We start from the raw sequence: 19,349 nt of genomic DNA, 5'->3' as shown, positions 1-19,349 counted from the left end.
TCTGCCCACGGATAACGAAATTTGTCTGGGCCATGCATAATACATACGGAAATGGCATCGAACGAGCTGGCTAGGTTGTGCGTTGACTTCTTGTCTATAATGGAATCTGAGCGCGGGTTCTGGCCAATTTCTGAGAATGGTATAAAGCAAAGAAAACCGGTGAGGGCAACATATAACGGGGCAAGTCATTCAATTTACAGGGATCCCCTCCACTCTTTTCCGTTTCCAACTCATCTCGTTCCAGCCTTGGTGGCTCCGAAACTGAACTGAAGATGAGCCAAACTCATACCAGCTCTTGGCTAACCGCAGGGTGGTGCAGGCTACACCCCGCAGCGATGGCTACGAGCTACACGAGCTACAGGCTTTTCGCGCTCTGAACACTATATCCAACTTTCCTTTATCGTTGGTGCATATACCAATTTCGATACCGATTTCAAGAGATCGACTGGCTTCTCGTTGGAACGATAACAAGTTTTCTGTCCTGTTGAGCTTGGTTTTTACGATAGGGCGATCCTGAGATACAATCAGAAATGTGGATTCAAGATAAAATAAATGGTAATTGATATTTTTTATAAAGCGAATAGTGGAAGAAAAAATTGTCAGAAAAATTTTTTTTCTGTATTTTGTAGAACTTTTACAGCTAATTCACTTTTTATTTCTAATACGCCTTGGATCTCTGTGAGCATATTATTTTCGCTTTATCGACGTTTCATTAATAGATCGACGTGTTTCTTGTTCGAGCGACAAGAATTTTTTTATTCAGATTAGTTTCTGGGACACGATGATCATACAATGTATTGACAGATTTGTTTAAAGGATAGAAGCTAAAATATATCACAATTTTCATTATGTAGGTAACAAGGATGAAGATTAAGACACGGAGAACTTATTTTCTTTATTTTATGGAATTTTTTTGGATAATGTAAAGAGTTTCTGTTTTTAATAGTAAGAAAATTTTGACATCTTTCAGTAGATTATTCCATTAACTTGTCCTAGATACAGTATCGTTTACCTATCACTGCGATGTCAATCTAAAGTAAAGAAATCGATGTCTAACATTTTGTCAAAGCGGAAGCATTACCCCGATGGGCTCTCGACGTAAACAGAATATCTCTATAAATTGAAGAATTAGTTTAGATATGAAATTATAAGAACGTAGAGTATTTTGCAACGTACAATAATCAGGATCTGGTTTGGCAACATGTGTACAAATCCTATTCTATTTAGATTTCATCTCTTTCATTGTTGTAATTCGCAAAGATATTAATTTACATAAATATTCGCAGTTTATTAATCATACGGTACAATCTTGACGTTCTCGAAAATTTTTCATCTTCTTTGTCCTCATAAGTTTCTTTCTCTCTCGTCCTAAAAAAAACTTCGAGTTTCAGCTCCACAAATATAAAAGAAACGCAGTCGGCTCAATTTACCAAATTGGAGGAATCATTATGCTCCATGACCGCGTTTCACGCCTCTTGTAGTGACAAATAAGCATCTGTCTATGTGAGCAATGAATGGTTCTAATTTTTGTAGGCAGCAATCTCAATTTATACAAGATCCCTATTCATCCTACACGTCTCGAATGTCATCGAATGCTCTTTAACACGTTCTCTGCGTATATCACATACATTCACTGCAAAAAATCGTTGTATACCCTATAAAAAGGTCAAATAAAATCCTATGAAAGATTATCGCAAACTTGGTGTACTTTATCAGAAATGTATTGCATGAGATCAGCAGGAATCCTAATACTTATAAAGGAGGGGTGTTTCTTACGTATATAATGCTTTTTACGTGGGTTTTACATATATAAAGTCTCGCAGTATAAAAAATATGTATTGTACGTAAAATTATTTTATGGTATATAACATCGTAAAAATGAAAATCTTTGACCAGCAGCGAATATAAAGGAGGTAATAGATGCTTTGGGCTCGTATTCGGGCATCTCCGTCGCCACAGAGGCGGCGGTAAAAGTCATTAAGCGCAATTTTTGGCGGAACGAGAGTGATAATCCACAACACGCTCCATTTTCTTGCCGCGTCAAAAGAAAAGTCATTAAGCGACGACTAACTTCGAACTAGGTTGTCGGGATGGGTAAAATTCTACGTATACGCGATACGACGCGCTTTGTACGTAAAATTCATTTGCTCGCTTAATGGTCCGTGAACTTGTAACATTGTTGTTCGGAAGTTGATCGTTCCGTTGGAATAATAACAGGATGCAAATTGATGCGACACGCGAGGCACTCGTGAGTTATTTAATTTACTCGAAGGTTATGCTTTCTCAGCGTCTTCTGTTGCCACATGTGTACATAGTCTTTGAATTTCTTTCGAATTAATATGACAAAATTTACAAAGTTGAGGCAGATTCTGTTCAAAGATTTTTATATTTACTTTTTTAACTATTTTTGCGCAAATTTCGATGGTTTATCCTTGTTATATGTAATATTTACTTTTAAATACTTTTTTAATATTTACTTTGTTATATATAATATTTCTATTACATGTAAAGAAATTTTGCCTCTTAGAACACTTTTGCGAGTTAAACACGAATCTCTAAACCGTTTTTTCCTGAAACCTATAGCTTTCGAAAAAATCCATCTAAAAGAAAAGATCGCAAATTTTCAATTTTGCAGACATTATGTGCTTTTACAATATTGTATTGTCATTGCATTATAAACATTTGAATATGTTTAAATAATGATAAAAGTGAAAATAACACATAAAATGAATCATTTTTGCTTACATTTTTCAGTTTATTTAAAAAAGTAAAGATTCAACACAAAATCTAGCTATAACTATAGCTATAACACGCGATAGAACAGACATTTTTTCTAAGGAGAGCATCAAGAAAAACTAGAAAATTATGTTCTGATTCCAATAAAAAAACGAAACAGTTTGACAACACACGCTGCGGTGGCAGTGGTACTCAACATTAGCGGTTGCCTTGCCTGCTAAATGTGCGCGACCATTACACACCAGCATTGAGTAGCATTGAACATTGAAGAAAAAACGGTTTGCAGACTCGCGTATAGTTCAAAAAATTGTACAAAAAGTGCGCGTCTACCGAAGTTTGCAAAATCGGAAAAAAATAAAAATTTGTTGAACAGTGTAATTTGGCTAATATATTTCTTTGTATTTAAAAGAAAGAAAAGTTGTGAAATTTTGGGATGATAATCATGTACAGAATTAACAAAATGCAAGATTTTTACAAAATTGCAAACTGGAAAATTACAATTTGATGTAGGTATAATAGATGCGTGAGGTGCTATGAGTTTCTTGATTTTTCACATTTGAACAAATAGAAGATTATTTAGAGATATGAATTATAACTATAAAATCCATTTAAATTATATAAAATGTGTCGCGCATTGCGAACACGGATTAAGGTAAAAGTATTTTATTTCGATTTAAAGATTAAATAAATGTTTTAGCAGATATACAAGAGTTATCGATCTGAATTTATAATTTATGCAAGATTTTAGATATTCATTTAATCACTTTAATTTAAAATCTGTTACTTCACGATGACATCACAATATGAATTGGAACAAAACGTGAAAGAAAGAAATTAAATTCCCTTTAAATTCACGAGATCTCCATCGGGAGAACAGCAACTCGTACTGCACTCGTAACATAATTGCAATTTAGAAACTAATTATTACTCTTACAACGTAACAGAACGATGCAAATGAAAACACAGTCGTTATGAATTGAAAATACCTTTCTATCTCGCTTTATTCGAATCCATAGCGAAATTAAAGGTGCTCGTTATTGCTTATCGCTAAAACGCGAATATGCATGAGCCACGTACGTTGTGTACACGAAACCGAAAGAACGTGATGTTATAAATGCTCCAGTATAGCAATTACCCTAGATCTAGCGTATACACTAACTGATTAAACGTTAATATCATTGGACACTTTGCACGAAATCGGGATTGTTTGTTATTCGTGTAAAACCAACAACGGATCGGTATCCGTTATTGATATTTCCTGGCTAAACAGATCGCAGATTTCATCCATTTGAAATATTCGCTCTATTACACCTTTCCCTAGTTAAGCCTTTGTAATTGGAATTTCTTTTCCTTACGAAAAGAAAGACGAAAATTAGGACCAATTGTATGTCACAATTTTTCTAATATTTTCTTTATAATATTTTGTTTATATATTATTAATATTTTCTTTCCCCCACTCTAAATAAATAGGGGCAATTATTATAAATAGATCGCTTGTTGGCACAAAAATGGCATATTATGGTAAAATATTACGACGTGATAATAATAAGTATTAAAAAGTTAAAAGGTATAGCTCTAAAAACGGTTATTCCAAGTTCTAAAGACACTTGAATAACAACATACTTAACTAAGAATAATATTTAATAAAAATACTGAATATAAAAATTGTTCGTCCCAAAGTAACAAGAGGTTCCATTTAGTCGGACATTATAAAACTTCATTCTACAATAAATGTTCGAAGTATCCATCGTTCATTTTTAGAAACAGCTGAACCCATCTCCTTAGACCTAATCTCTAAAGATAGGCTACATAGATTATCTCATAGCATTCTTTCATCTTTAGACAACCTTTCTGTTTATCGTTCTGACACCGATAGATACATCGTATGATTGATACGATGAATTCCTCTTTCTTTGTAGAGACCCATAAATAATCATAGATAGACCACAATGCCTTATACCTTGAAGATAAATGGTCTTTGCACGCATATTTCGTTAAACATATGTATGTATTTCTTTATTTCAATTGATCAAGTAAAAAAGGGAAAAAAACGAATTAATTTGTCACATGGATTATTATCGATATTTTAGACGTAATAATTCTCAGAGCCTGTCTGCTTTATAATACGCCGTTACGTTTGTATCAGAAACAGATTTTGCATTTACTAGAATTAACCCTTATAATCCCATAGGCCGATTTGATTCATATGCTTTCTAGCCAATATGTAATTATTTCGTACTAATTTTTAAATTAAGATACATTGCTGATAGTCAATGTGAGGTGAATTATACGATTGGTATATCGAGCTAGCTATTATGAGTGTTCCATCTAAATATCTCGAAAAATATAAGATTTTTTAACTATTGTTTAGTACAAATTTCAGTAAATTTATGGTAACGATATATGATTTTATCAAAATGTAGAAATTAATAGGCAATTAATGATTAGTAGCAAATAATGCTAATAAACATCACTTTCTTCTTTGATTGTAGACTATAAATTCTAAATTTAATTGTCAAAATAAAAATTGTTAAATTCAAATCAAAAAAGCTAACTAAAATTAATCACATTTTATAAATTTCCAATTCCGCACTGAAGCAGTTTCAATAGGTTCGTAAGTATGATATATATATATATATATCTCTGAAAGTTTAGCAACAGTTTATTTCGCCTAACTCAATGCAGACACAGGATTCGTGTAACTTCCAAGTCAAACGAAATTATCGAGAGTTAAAAAACTTAAAGAACCAAGGAAAAAAAAGAAAAAAAAGAAAATACTAGACCCAAATCGAGAGCCACGAAATCGGTAAAACCAAGATGAGAACGGTTCTCGCTTTAAGCAAACGCTGGCTCGTCTTAATGAATAGTCCTCTTAGCCTCGTTGAACGACGACGTAGTCGTCGAGAATAAATTACAGGTTCTCAGCCAGGGAAGTGGACCCTTTAGCGCGCGCTCCTACTTTAATTTATGCATTTCTTGACCCGCACCGATGGACCCGGATTCCTACCTGTTGGTCCCTGGTCTATCACCTGTTCGTAAGGGATTTTCCTTCTTCGACTTGACAGCTGGAGAATAGAATGCACTCCCTGACCATCGAGTTAAATTCAATCCAGTTAAATTGAAGCTTTTAATATTTTATATCTTTTTTCGTGAAATTGAGAGACGGCAGAGAATTCTAATAACGAAAATTATTAATTACTAACGTTGTCTTAATTACGACGCATATTCTTTCAACAGGGGCAGTTCTTGTTTCTAATGAATAAAAATAACGAAGGGAGAGAGTTTTTGGAGAAAAGGAAATTTTCTGCATGTGGTCTCTCTTCGATGGTCACGAACCCTTGGACGAAGAAAAAAGAAGAAGAAGAAGGCGGAGAAGAAGAAAAAGGGAGTGGAAACAATAAATACCAGGCACATTTACATTTTCGAGAGACAGCTGCTCGATTCGAAATGGCCCCCGATAACTCGTTACAAGGTTCGAATAAGAGGTTCGACAGCGAACACCCTCGGATTTAACGCCGTTTAACGAACCGAACGGCTATTAATTTACCGGTCCTACCGAGTGGTCATGGGAGAAGGGCAATATTTTTGAGGGAACGGAAGGCGGCTGGAATTTCTACGCCGGAGGACAGATGTTTCCCGCGCGATTTATACCTACACAGGCCCATCCTATATCGATATAATCGAAAAGGCGCGCACGATTGCGGCAATCGCCCTCGGCGATTTTCGTAATGAACCCTCTCTAACCCAGATCGAATATTATAACGCGTACAGAGCGAAGAGGTATTACGAGGAGGTCGAACGATCCATCCTGTCACGATGGCCGTGTCATGAAATTTTCATAAAACGATCAACAGGCGCGCTGAGAGAAAACGAGGAGGTCCGTCGAAAACGTTATTCAGCCCCGTCGTCCAAGTCATCCGCGCTCCCGTTCGAAGATGCTTCCCAGTGGTTGCCAGAAAATTATGCAAATCACGAGACTCGACATCAGCCCTGCGTGGAACTCGAGCGAAATTGGTATCCTGATAGAGCCAGGGGATGCGAATGGTCTCGAAAGAAAAGGACTGGATGCGCAATGTTCGCGACTCATTCTCTCTAACACGCGCTTGTATCTATATGTATATAGGATGTCTTTTAACTGGTGATACAAATGGGAAGAGGTAATTTAAAAAATAAGCAGAAAACGTAGAAGACACATTTTTTTTACACGTGATTTTGTTTTAGAGAAAATTAAGTTTGAATATTTGTCGGAGTATTAAGGGATTCCTTTGTAGATTAGTATTTTTATTTACGTTTATGTCTATTGTATTAAATAAGAGAAAACACGCGATATTATATATTTTATAAGCGTATTGTTCATCCCCCTTCTGTTTACAGAACACCCTGTATATACGTAGACTCAGACAAAAAACCAAGCAGATAGCTACCTCTGTTCGATTCGTATTTCGAGAAGGGATGCCGCCGCTTGATCGGTCATCGAGCATCTCGAAACGATTTTACCGCAGTATCGTAAACTCCTGGTTGGACTTCGCGTCCATTCTCTGTGAAATATTGCTTTACGCGGAGATCGAGACGATGCCAGAGGAAGGAAAACGTCGCGTAAAACCGAGGAGAGAGTGGTGTTGGAGGTAGCAAAGAAGGACACCGAAAAAGAACAGGGGAAATAGGCGAGAGCATTAGAAGAACTACCGAAGAAAGCAAAGGCGGAGAAGCGTGGTGTCCCACGAGGGGGTGGAAAACGAGTAGGAAAAAGCCCCGTGCAATTGCAATCCGGACAAATATCCGGAGCCGAGACGAACGGTGGACGAACAAAGAGAAGAGAGAGGAGGATCCTGCACGGCTAGAGAAATTGTTCGGGTTACTGCGAAACGAAACGAAACGAAACGAAACGAAACGAAACGCTTTTCTCGCTCTTTTCTCTCTTTCTCTCTGCTTCCGTGTATATATATGCGGCAGTCGATAAACCGCGCCTGCGTAGCTCAACACAGAGGAGCTCACCCCCCGTGAGCATGTCTACGATCTCTCTGTACGATGTATAGCACGGGGTGCTCTCTGTGCACATGCATACTTCCTCCGTTCAGCGTTCCCGCGTAGGGGTGTGGATTAAAGATATTAAAGATACCCGTAGAGAATCCGTGCGAGTTCCCCGTTCGTTCATCCTCTCTCGAGCCGGCTGCATGCTCGTACTACGACCACAACCTCCGTCGTCTACCAGTCACACCCTTTGCTTTTCATACTGTGCGCGATATCATTTTTATTGTCGACGCGCGAGTGCCTCTTTCAGTGATCGCCTCTATCCTTCTCCTCGTTTGCCCCCCTGTTTTCCCTTTTATTGTATTTCCCTCCTTTGTCCTTTTTTCCCCATTTCTAATGAATATTAATCACGACCCCCATTCCACGAAAGAATCGTTGCTCTTTTATTCTTCTTCTCTTTTTTCCATCGAACAACAAATATTTACGACATCCTGCTGCCTTGAGAGATCGAAAATGCCGCCGCACAGACAGAGTGCTAAGTTGGTTTGCATGGTAACGTGATCGCGACGCGTCTTTCCGGCGTAATCCGCTCCGCGTGTCGTCGTACGCGCGTTTCAAGACGCAATCGATAGTCTCGCGGCCGGCTTCCCGCTGAAAAAATCACTTTTTTCCACCCGTTCCGTGATTTTCAACTCTTTATCAGCCAGCGTGCGCTAGCTTGGTAATGCTGCAACTATATTGTTGAATTATTTAGCAGCGTTTCGATCGCAACAGGCTACGAAGCCTGAACGAAAAACGGTACTAATACAACCGCGATATAATTGGTACGGTACGCACCCCATTGCGAGACACGGCTAATTAACATTGCATTAATCGCCGATGACAACGTTAGTTGTGCATTCAAACTTCTTTATTTGCTCTTCTGGACAACATGTATAATGTATACACTATATTATGGGTCAACTTATCGTGTAAATTAGAGAAATTTTATGGCGTGAATTTGTCTAATTCTTAACTATACGTAACTAATAATAGACGATTCATAGGAGGTTATTCTGTATGTAAAAATAAATCAGAGATGTAGGACAGAATTTACTCGTTCAAACTCGTTCCGGAGAAAATTAATTTTTAAAAAAATTTTTAGTACGTGTAAACATATTCAAACTCTATTTTCTTCACAACAAAACCTTAAACGAAACAATTTTACTTTTAACTTGTTTTTGCATATAGGACAACATTCTATCAATTGTTTATTTTTGTCTAATTGGCAATTATAGGAATCACGTACACGTGGAATTATTTTCGTCTCACTTTCATCTATATAATCTGTCTGATTTCATCTGTACCGCGAATTTAGATCCACGGTGTATGCAATCCGAGTGGTCTAGAAGTCACGGATTTATCGTGTTTCATCGTCCAGCCATTTTTTCCATGTATCGCCCGAACGTTTCGAGGGAGGAGTTTTTAACGGCCCCTAATTTTACGCCGTATGATTTACTTTACGACCCGAATGTTAATTCCCTGGGTGATTTTCTCTCGTTTCCTTTTCCCCCTTTCTTCGTTTTTATTCTACGCTCGATAAGTCCAGTTTTTATCGGCGATGAAATATAGGAACGTTCACGCGTACGACGTTCCACGCTGTGATTTACAGCGGGGAACGGAAGCGTTTGTATGACGAAAAAATTACGATGAGGGAAGCTATGGGTGTTAGAGTGCCGGTTTAATTCGGTAAATGTTACAATGTCGTTACTTCGTGCTTCGATGTAAGCCGATGTATAAAAATGAAGCTATAACGTTTGAGTTATGTACAATTGGGTGATGGTAAATCCTTTCGGCGAACAGCTTTTCTGCCCGGTTCTTTCTGCGAATTAATATGACGTGTTGTTTTCCTGATATATTACCGTAATAAATTTTTCCTGAAATTTCTTCTTTAATAGATTAGCTGTCATGTGAAAAGTTAAGATTCATTTCCATGTAAATTTCATGTTTCATTTCACGTTTCATGTACATTTCAGAATGAGATTGTAAGTGTAAAAAAGGGTAGCAAATTGATTATCACTTTAAGGATGCAAATATAATTCCTCTTTGGTATTCATGTTGGATAAATTTCATTTCTTTATTTAATTCGTTAAAACTGAATAACAGTATCAAAGTTATAACAAATTAACTATCAAACAAATATTCCTCCCCTTATTCAACTCAGTAACTTCGGATAAAAATATGAAAAGTTACAACTAAATTAAAAAGTAGTTAGCTAAATATAATTTCTTTCATTAGAATAAAATTCATATCATACCAACCATAAATATAAAAATCATGACTCTGAACCTTCTTCTATTCATACTGTTACTAAACACGTCCAAGTAGACAGTCTTAAACATCTAATAAGACAAGTTCCATGACTGAAGCAGCAGAAAATCTTGGTGTGCCTTCGTCTTAAAAGTGTAACTACAAACTTTCTCCCTCTGTTGCCATTCTCACCGCACTTTGTTTCCTGTCTTCCCGAGAACTTCCTGTCTCTCGTCTTCAGAACCTTCCATTCTTCTCTTCTTTTCCCTTTCTTTTTTTGCCAGCTATTTTCATACGAAACACGGAATACCGTCCATCTGTCAGTCAGGATGCAGTGGATCCAATTACAGGTGCATTTTGTGGGCTGTTCGATTAGTTTGTTGCGGTTACGGGAAACCGGAGATTAAACGCGTTGCTTCTTTCCCTTTTAATGCTGTCGCGCAAACGACACATCGTAGACAGATAGTCGATGGGTATCGTCGATTATTATCAAATAATTACTATCTTTCATTGTTGTCCCGCTTTTAAACGTTAATGCCCCATTGTTGCGTTTGACGTTCCGCAATACGAGCGAAACAAGCAACTTCTATTTTCCGTTATCTGACAACGGTGGCGCGTCTTAGTTTTTTTGCGGCCCAAAGCCGGAATACCGGCGGGCTTTTTACCGCTTCGGTTTTTACTATCGCGTTAAATATGAATTTATGACTCTGCGAATACAATGTATGTTGCTTTTACGTTATAGTCGCTGGATTTTAATGGGATTTTTAACTGAATTTTACGTTTCAATGTTTTTTATGTAAATTGTTTGCTGATAATTTTTGTTGAGAATTCCCTAATTGTATTTAAATACGAAGAAATTTCCAGTGTCATAGTCATAAAGTACTAGTTTCGATAGTACCAATTTTCTACGATATGCTGAAAAATAGCACTGCTATATTTATAAATAAATGCACGCATGCATAATTTGCTTGTTTGCTTTGAACAATTGTTACTGTATAATCAGCCTTTCGGTTATCATACTTCCAACGATCAACCAATTCTAGTATGCCCTGAAACGATACTTTAATCCTTTTTTTTTTTATCCTACCAGTTCTCCATCACTAATGTACGAACATTCAACATGACGAATTTTATCAGCTACATACTTTTAAAGATTCATGTGCTGGCTGAACAATCGTCTACAATGCACAATGCACCATCTTGAAGCCTCAAGAAAACAAGAAAAGAAAGCACCCTTCTCTCCAAAAAAGATCGTATTAGAGCGAACGATTAATTTACAAAACCGCAAGATGTACGTTGCTCGCGGCTATTTTATTGGCTATCAGGGCGTATGTTCCCATGAGATTCTTTCCGATTCCTTTGTTCGATTCCACAATGTTGTTGGTCGTGTGGTAAGTAATCGCATTGTTCCACGGGGGTAGAATACGCGGAGACTCGTTTGTTGTGGGCCCCCGAGTCAATTAATGGCGCAGTTGCCGTAGACAAAAGAAATCTTTCTCAAGTGGATTTCCTGAGCCGTGACCTACCACCTAGAGGGCTGTAAACAAAGCCAGTCGGCAAACAAAGTTGGTAACAAAGGCAAACACGATATCCGCCCTTCAAAGTGTCGTGCATAAAGTTGAAGTGCAAGGTACAAGTTCACCAACGGGAGAACCTATCCTCGTCTGCCTCTGCCGTTCTCCTGAAACTTAAATCGTAGGACACCAGCCGCGAAAAGTGGCTGTGAACTGCCGTAACAGTTAAAACGTATGTGTACGTTCTCTATATACGGCAAGTTCGCCGATAAATCTTCCCTTATCGAGTTTCTCACGTGTATTTACGTGTGCCTGTGTGCACGCGTGAATGAACGAGTTACGCGCGCGTGTGTGTGTGTGTGTGTGTGTAACATGGACGTAAAGACAAGTGAAAACAGCGAAATCTGTTACGGAACGAGATCTCACCCACAACACCGACGTGGAAATAATTTCAATTATGAAGTCGTTCGTTCTGTCCCTCTTGATAAAGACTTCCTTCTATATAAGAGACTGCTAGCTATTTGAAGAGATTCCATGAACAACAGGTAGCGCCGCGACTCTCAGATATCGTGCGGTATTTTAGGTGCTACGAAATCGTTTTCTCTTTTTATGTGTCTATATATGTTCATTTGCTTCAAAATATTACACAAAGAAGCAAGCTTACCAAAACATGATTTGATGAAATGAACACAAGCTTTTCCTCTAATCATTAATTCATCGTTAATTTGTATACTTTAACAAAATTCACGTTACGAGCGTCGATTTGTAGCCTGCTCCGAAGAATTCGATGCTCGTACGCACGAACGAAAATACTCACGTCCATGAAAAACGGAAACGAATCGCGCAGCGTGCACTGAAAGGCATTAAGAGCGATTGAACGGGTGTCTCGGGGACGGAAACGACGATTTCGGCATCCTTGATCGCGTACTCTACATTTCTAATGTTCCCGGGGATCGGATGTTGAAGTCAGAGAAAGATGGACTTTAAAGAAGCGTCGAGACAGCTGCAGCCACCTCGAAGAAACGATTCGACGCGGGGATAAAGCGGTTAGGTCCCTATCCATCCTCTATTTCTTCGTGTCCTCTATTCGCACTCTTTCTCTCTCTCTCTCTCTCTCTCTCTCTCTCTCTCTCTCTTTCTGAGTTACCCGCTCTCATTTCTGTCTCGCGCTTTTTCTCTCCGTTCGAATGGAGGGAGAGATGTGTATCTCTGAAAATAGGATTGGTGCGGCACGCATTGTGCCGAGGACACTGTCTCTCCACCTCCGTTTCACCTACCCTCCCCTATCCTTGTATTTATAGCCCTCCGGCTTTTCCACCGTGCTTCGCGCCCTACGACCGCTTAATTCGACCGCTCGCGAGAATACAATCTCCTCTCCGGTCGAGAGGCGAGGCAGCGTCAATAGCCACAAGCAAATGCCTTCCAACGAGGATGCATCAAGGGACACCAGGTGGACTTCCTTGCTACTTACGTCCCTTACCGCCGCCGCCGATATTTCTTTTTTCCACGCCCCTCTTGTTCTTCGATCAAGTCGACAAAGGAACGAATAATTGAGTTTACGAACGGACACGTGCAAAAAAAGATGCAATCAGATTTTCTCTGAAGACCGGTCCTTTTTATTGCTATTCTGTTTTTTTATTGGGTACTGGCTGAAGATACAGACGAGTTAGAAAATTAAGTATCCTTGTTATTTGTCAAAAGTTGTACGTATTTCAGTATATAAGTACCTTGAACTAGTTTTTTATGAAAACAGTATAAGTTCAATCAATGTTATTTTTCGCACTTGGAATTTTTTATAAAAGTTATCGAACGTACTAGAAAAGAGTATCATAGATGGCAAATCCTATGACACTTTAAATACCCTTGGCGCTATATACCGTTATATTTACCAATAAATCTTGAACAATCAACTACAAATTTCCGATACCTTCCAACAAATCTTCCTGATCCTGTATCAAACACCATTGAAATCCTATTCTCTTTTTTCGTTTTCATTCTCGTAATACTCGACAACGGCTAAATACATCCATCAAAACCTCCTTCACTTCCAACAGCGCAAACAAAGAAGATTTATATCTTGAATAAAAAACAAGTAATAGCATTCACCTTGCGACCTTTTCGACAATCTAAAATCCTTTTAACAAAGCATTACCCGATTTCTAATTGATTCACAAAATGGAAGAGAATTTTCGCCCCTAAAGCGTTTATACCAAAATACTTGTAAATACTGTATAGTAGATACATAAAATATTTTTCATAAATTTCGAAAACTGTATATGAGTTTACAAGCAGTGTTCGTAAGAAAATCATAGAGTGGTAGTTGAATGTTGACAATCGTCTCACTGTTTACGAACAACGTTGAATACACGGCGTAAGAAGAAGCCACGATGCATCTATTCCGTCCTACGTTTATAACTACAGTGAAAACGCTTCTTCCTTTCATCCCTCTCTGCCGGATGCAACACGGCGCTGCCGCTCGGTTGGAAGCTGCGAAAAATTCCTACGCGGACATAAACTGTCTCGGTGCACTTTCATCTCGCCCCCTTCGGGCCTTTTTGCCCGGCGCATTTGTGGCCCATTTTCACAGGCCACGGTTTTTAAATGCGATCGCTCTCAGGAATACCTTTTCTCCAACCAGGAGGAAACTAATCAGAGTGCAGAGCGTGCACGAGGCGAATGCGTTCATCCATGAGCGAAGAACACACAGAGGCCAGGTGTTAGAGTTGTGTGATTTACCACGAGTGAGTTGGAAGTCGATCGACCATTCCGGGTTCGAAAAAGTAGCCAGGGCCGATATCCCTCGCAGTTATTAAAATTTCTCGGGGGGTTCTTACCCTCCCTGTCTCGCAATTTTTATCTCATTCCTCCGTTCCCCGTATTTTTATCGTATTTTACCTCTAACGATAAAAACATCAACGACGAAACAAGCGCGAGATTCCAGATAATCATACCTTGAATCCGTTTCTTTAGTCTTACTGCGAGACTAGAGAGCTCGTTCTGGACTCTTCCAATTCTCGGAGATCGATTCGAAAGCAATCGTATCGGACGCTGCATTCAAACCTCCGCTTTAATTGTGTGAAATCTGCTGGCTTTGTTTGCAACGAGAGCTTACTGTTTTTAATTGGACAGAATGGATTCCCGGTAGATTTGCAGATTGGAAGAATTATTTGATTTTATAAGTTCACGATCGAATATTTTTTACATGTTAAGTGTTAGTAATCTTGTTTGATCAATACGATCCATAACTTTCGTATATTTTTCATTAATTTTAAGGCGATTAAGCTTTGTGGCTTACATTGTGGATAGTAAAGTTGTTTCTCAATTTAAAAAAGCGATTATTTACCATAGCTTATTCTTCTACGATAATAAATTAAGAGATAAAATTCAAAATATCTCTTACAATTTGTTGGGGGTGCTCTTAAATAATTGCATCAGTTTTATCCTTATGTTTACAGTATAAAAAAAATTAATCGAGCGTCAGATATAAAGATGTAGAATGTAAAATTATCAATGATATAAAAAACGATTTTAAAGAAAAGTTGAAGTGTTTCGCGAGAGCCGTTCTCAGTAAATGCATTTTTATGTATTTCATTTTTGTTTTTTTATTCTTTCAAGTATCAAATTCATATTTTTCCTTTTAATTGTTCGACAGTCGTTATTGCAATGGACGATAAATTTAATGCGATTCCATGGATAAAAATCGAGCGATATCAAACCCAAAAATCCCAACAAAATCTCCTTAAAACGATTACACTGTTCAACTAATAAAACGAATTGCAAAAGTGAATCACTTGATACCTTGCCAATTATCAAGCGTAGGAAATATAAAAATAATACAAATATACAGAGAAATTAATTCGCGATATCATCGAACCTGACAAAATTTTATTCTACCTTGTGGATTTATTTTTTTTCGCGTAGAAAAAAATGTCTCCAGTCGTACAGTAGTGACCGTGTATTAAACATCAAATATTTACGTATCCACAAATCGTTTCATTTCCCGTAAAAATCTTGGAAAAATATAGGAAAGATAGAAGCCTTTAAAAATACTATAACAAAATGTTTTATTTTTATGTAGCATTTCCATTATGATCTTTTTACATATTAACGTACTTAAAAATATACTTTCATTCAGTATTACTATCATCAAATGAGATTTTTATTGAACGTACTATTATTCCAATACCGTACTGTTATTGACAACATAGTATTCGATATTTAATTTAACAACAGTACTAAACAGCACGTTCAATTAAACGAAATCATTTCTAAACTATTATTTAATTAAACATTACGACTCGTTGTTTCCAAGTAAAGAACGAGGTCCAAATAGACGGTGAGCAAGAAAGGCAAACAATAGGACGAGCATGTTCGACGATGAAGATCGGTGGTCGGAAGGGGAGAACCTTCCCGTCGCGATATTAAACGCAATTCCGCGAGACCAAGGCAATTTGCTTCGCATAGAGTACACATCGGACATTATTAATCAGACATTCGAACCAGAAGTGGCACGGGTGCAAGTGTTTGTCGATGAGGAGCAAGTGGACGCACGCATGATTTATGAACTTTGCCGAGACTACTTGGAGGAGTATCGTCTCACCGCGCCAAAGTCCTCTAATTTCACCGATTTTCCCGTTAACCACCATGTAACACGGGCAACAATTTAATTCCATGGAGGGATTAATGAAAAAGGGGAAGAGACAACGCGAAGGACGGAAGAAAGGGAAGGTCGGAAACGCGCATTCCGTCGCGTATTTAATACCTGGCAGCGCGATATAAGCCGATGTTAATAATCGCCAAGAATATTTTCGGCCGGCTTTTCCATGGAAAAATAGTAATATCCAGAGAACGGGGTAAGGGTGCATTTCATTAACGGGTTCCACCCCTGTGAAAGAGAGTTATCAGGATTAGAAGTATATCTCCATCTCCCTGTACGGTCGACCATCCCCTCTTCCACTCTCTCGATATCGGAGCTCTCTTGCACTATAATTTACTGACTAGTAAATTTAGTGAATCGACAAGTGTCAGGTTTTAGATTATAGACATACGCTGCATAAATAATTTTTATAATTTTTCATTCGCTTTCGTTACGATCCCCTCAATTATCTTGCTAAAATTAACTATTGCAGAACTTTATTTGTAGTTACCGTTATGTAATGGTATTTATTAGTACTTGTAACTTGCAGAATTTCGCTAACAATATCAGTTCGATCTAAGCGCAAAACGGGTCAGGAAATTATAATAATTATGAAGTTCGAGCTTATATATTTTCTCGCGATAGAGGCGATGTAATATATTTAACAGTCCACGGAATCGGTGACTGGCTGGCTCGATTCACCCGTTGCCTGCAGTTATATTCACGTTTAACGATAAACCATTGAACCGTGCCGGCTTTTGTGACCACGGATTTTTGCGAAATCATATTAACCTTTGCCTGGTAATAATATTCGTTCCCGCGCCTGTTTGATCGTTCATCGAAAATTGCCGCCGGTTAAGGAGATCTTAATCGCGTCGTCGATGCAGCGAGGGTTTGTTGCTCGAATAAAATATCGACGCCCTGCACCGGCAGGTGTTGCTGAATCGAATTTTGCCGTTGGTTATCATGTAGGGGATGAAACGTCCTATTTGTGGACACTATCATATGAAAATTAATTTTATAAATCATTCTACCATCGTATAATGTATATTACATGATTATTAATCTTTTAATAAGTTAATGGCTCTGAAAGGTCGTTACGAGGGGATAGAGCTACGTATGTAGCCGATACATTAAAATACGCTCGGTAAACGAGATAAAGTATAATTAATCTCTTATAACAATTAATTCAAATCTTCAATGTAAAGAATGAATAATTTATAATGTGATAATACGTTGTTAACTCTTTTACTACGGTACTATTCGATGCAAGTTGATATTATTTTTGTTAATATAATAAAAATATATTCGTATAATTAATTATAGTATAATGGATGTAAATGTAAATAAAGATGATTCTATACTAAAGAAAATGTATATATACGCTTTTGGCAAATGATTTTCCTTTGAGACAAATAAATACTAACTGTTCTTTAGTAAATAGTTATTGATGATTACCTTTGAGGCCGTATAAATACGCCCTTTGTAACGATAGGAATAAATAGTTACTTATAATTACATTCAACTCAACAATTGTTTATAACATATACAAAAATTTCGTAGTTCGATTTTCTATAAATTAGTCTTTAGCTTTGAACTATTCTTTGGCAAACGATTGCTTTGAGATCTTTTGGAACCATATAAATACACTCTTAGTAACAAAAGAAGCCAACGAAATAGAATTACAATTACATTTAACAAAACAGAACACGTGTAAATTTATTTTATATGATTACGTGAGAAAAGAAAAACAATCGTTTTATTTGGCGTACAGCTGACTCGCCGCCAGAGGCGGATACGTCCGTGACTCATTGTCAGCGTGAAAGAAAAGGGTGGCTAGGTATACTTACACCGACAGACGTGGAGTTTCAGTACGTCTCTCCAGAGTTGTGCACATCGACCTGCGGTCCACCGTCGATTTTGCACACACGTCCTCGCGACTTCGATTCCCAGTTGCACGAGCCGAGTCGAACGGTCGAACGAGCGTTGATCAACTGGCACACGCACCTTTCATCCGGAACGCACCGTTCGTACGGTATCCCGAAACGAAGCCAACCAGATTTCCTCGAATCACTGGCCAGCCACGTGACTAACCATGGGGAACAGTCGGAATTTGCGCGAGACACGAGCCCCGCTCGCTCGTGTAGTACATTGGTCCGCGAACAGCAATCTAGCGTGTACCGGACTGGCTTCGAAAAAGAATCGAAACAGTAGTTCGTGCCACGAACTTCGTGTCAGAGACAGACAGACAGTCGGTCAAACGGAAAAAGTTAAGCACGTACTTTGCCGCGGTGAGGGAAACTAACAACAAAAGACGCGAGAGAAGCAGAGTGGATGGCTAGAGTAGGATGGTACAGACGGAAAACAAAGACAGAGTGGATAGAAAGATAGGAAGACAGAGACAGAAAGAGAAAGAGAAGGAAAAAGAGAGGACGAAAGACCGCGGTTTCTCCCTGAGATTTCGAGCTGCACTGCAAACGGGAACAGTCAGTCCTTACTGAATCGGAGTTTGCCTACGTACTCGCGGCTGAAAGACTTTGGGATCTGCGCAGTTGCTCTCTCACCACCACCATTTCCACCACCACTATCATACCATACCACCACCATCACCACCACCACCACCGTCGTCGCCAGTACCACCATACCGTTAACCCCAAACCTCCATGGCTCCTCTCTCGACTCCAGCCAACCCTAACCTCCAGCCTAGACAGCGCCCTAACTTCGACTGACGAAAGCTCCAAGCGACGTGTGAACACGAAATTATTCTTACTCGGCGAAAATTACTTCCAACAAAGTTACCGGTCCACGGATTACATCTATGTAGATGCACCGGGATGCGGCATGTATGTTGCCGTTGCAGTGTGCTTAAGCGTGCTACGTGCTACGCGAGATGAATGCGGTAATTACAATTCAAAATCGACCGCTGCGTCGCGGGAAATCGATGCAATCGGTCCTGCCTGAAGAACGATGCACGTCGCGGCTTGAATTACAGCCACAGCCGCCTTACGATCATTCCATTGAAGAGTTTCAACGTCGCTTGATGATACTCGCATACGAGTAATTTCATTTTATCGTAACAATGCCGTTACGCCGCTGATGGCACAAAAGCAACCACTTGCGTGGAATTAACTGAATACTCGTGGCTACGGCTGATCGCGTGCCATGTTAAGAATGTTTCCGAGCACACTACTGAGAATACTTTA

The 19,349-nt window shown here is 38.6% G+C and overlaps 1 protein-coding gene across 1 annotated transcript in view; it reads right to left on the bottom strand.

Annotated features, from left to right (window-relative positions):
- The window catches only part of LOC132905696 (carboxypeptidase N subunit 2-like), a 37,073-nt gene extending 17,938 nt beyond the window's left edge, over nucleotides 1-19,135 (bottom strand). The window contains exon 1 of the mRNA XM_060957275.1: nucleotides 17,997-19,135. The gene's annotated coding sequence lies outside the window, so the exon portion shown is untranslated. The remainder of the gene's footprint in view (nucleotides 1-17,996) is intronic.
- Between the last annotated feature and the right edge of the window lie 214 nt (nucleotides 19,136-19,349).

Source organism: Bombus pascuorum, chromosome 3 (genome assembly GCF_905332965.1).
Source record: "Bombus pascuorum chromosome 3, iyBomPasc1.1, whole genome shotgun sequence".
NCBI lineage: Eukaryota > Metazoa > Arthropoda > Insecta > Hymenoptera > Apidae > Bombus > Bombus pascuorum.
The sequence above is the reverse complement of the archived record's forward strand: the minus strand, read 5'-3'. Positions and strand labels throughout refer to the sequence as shown.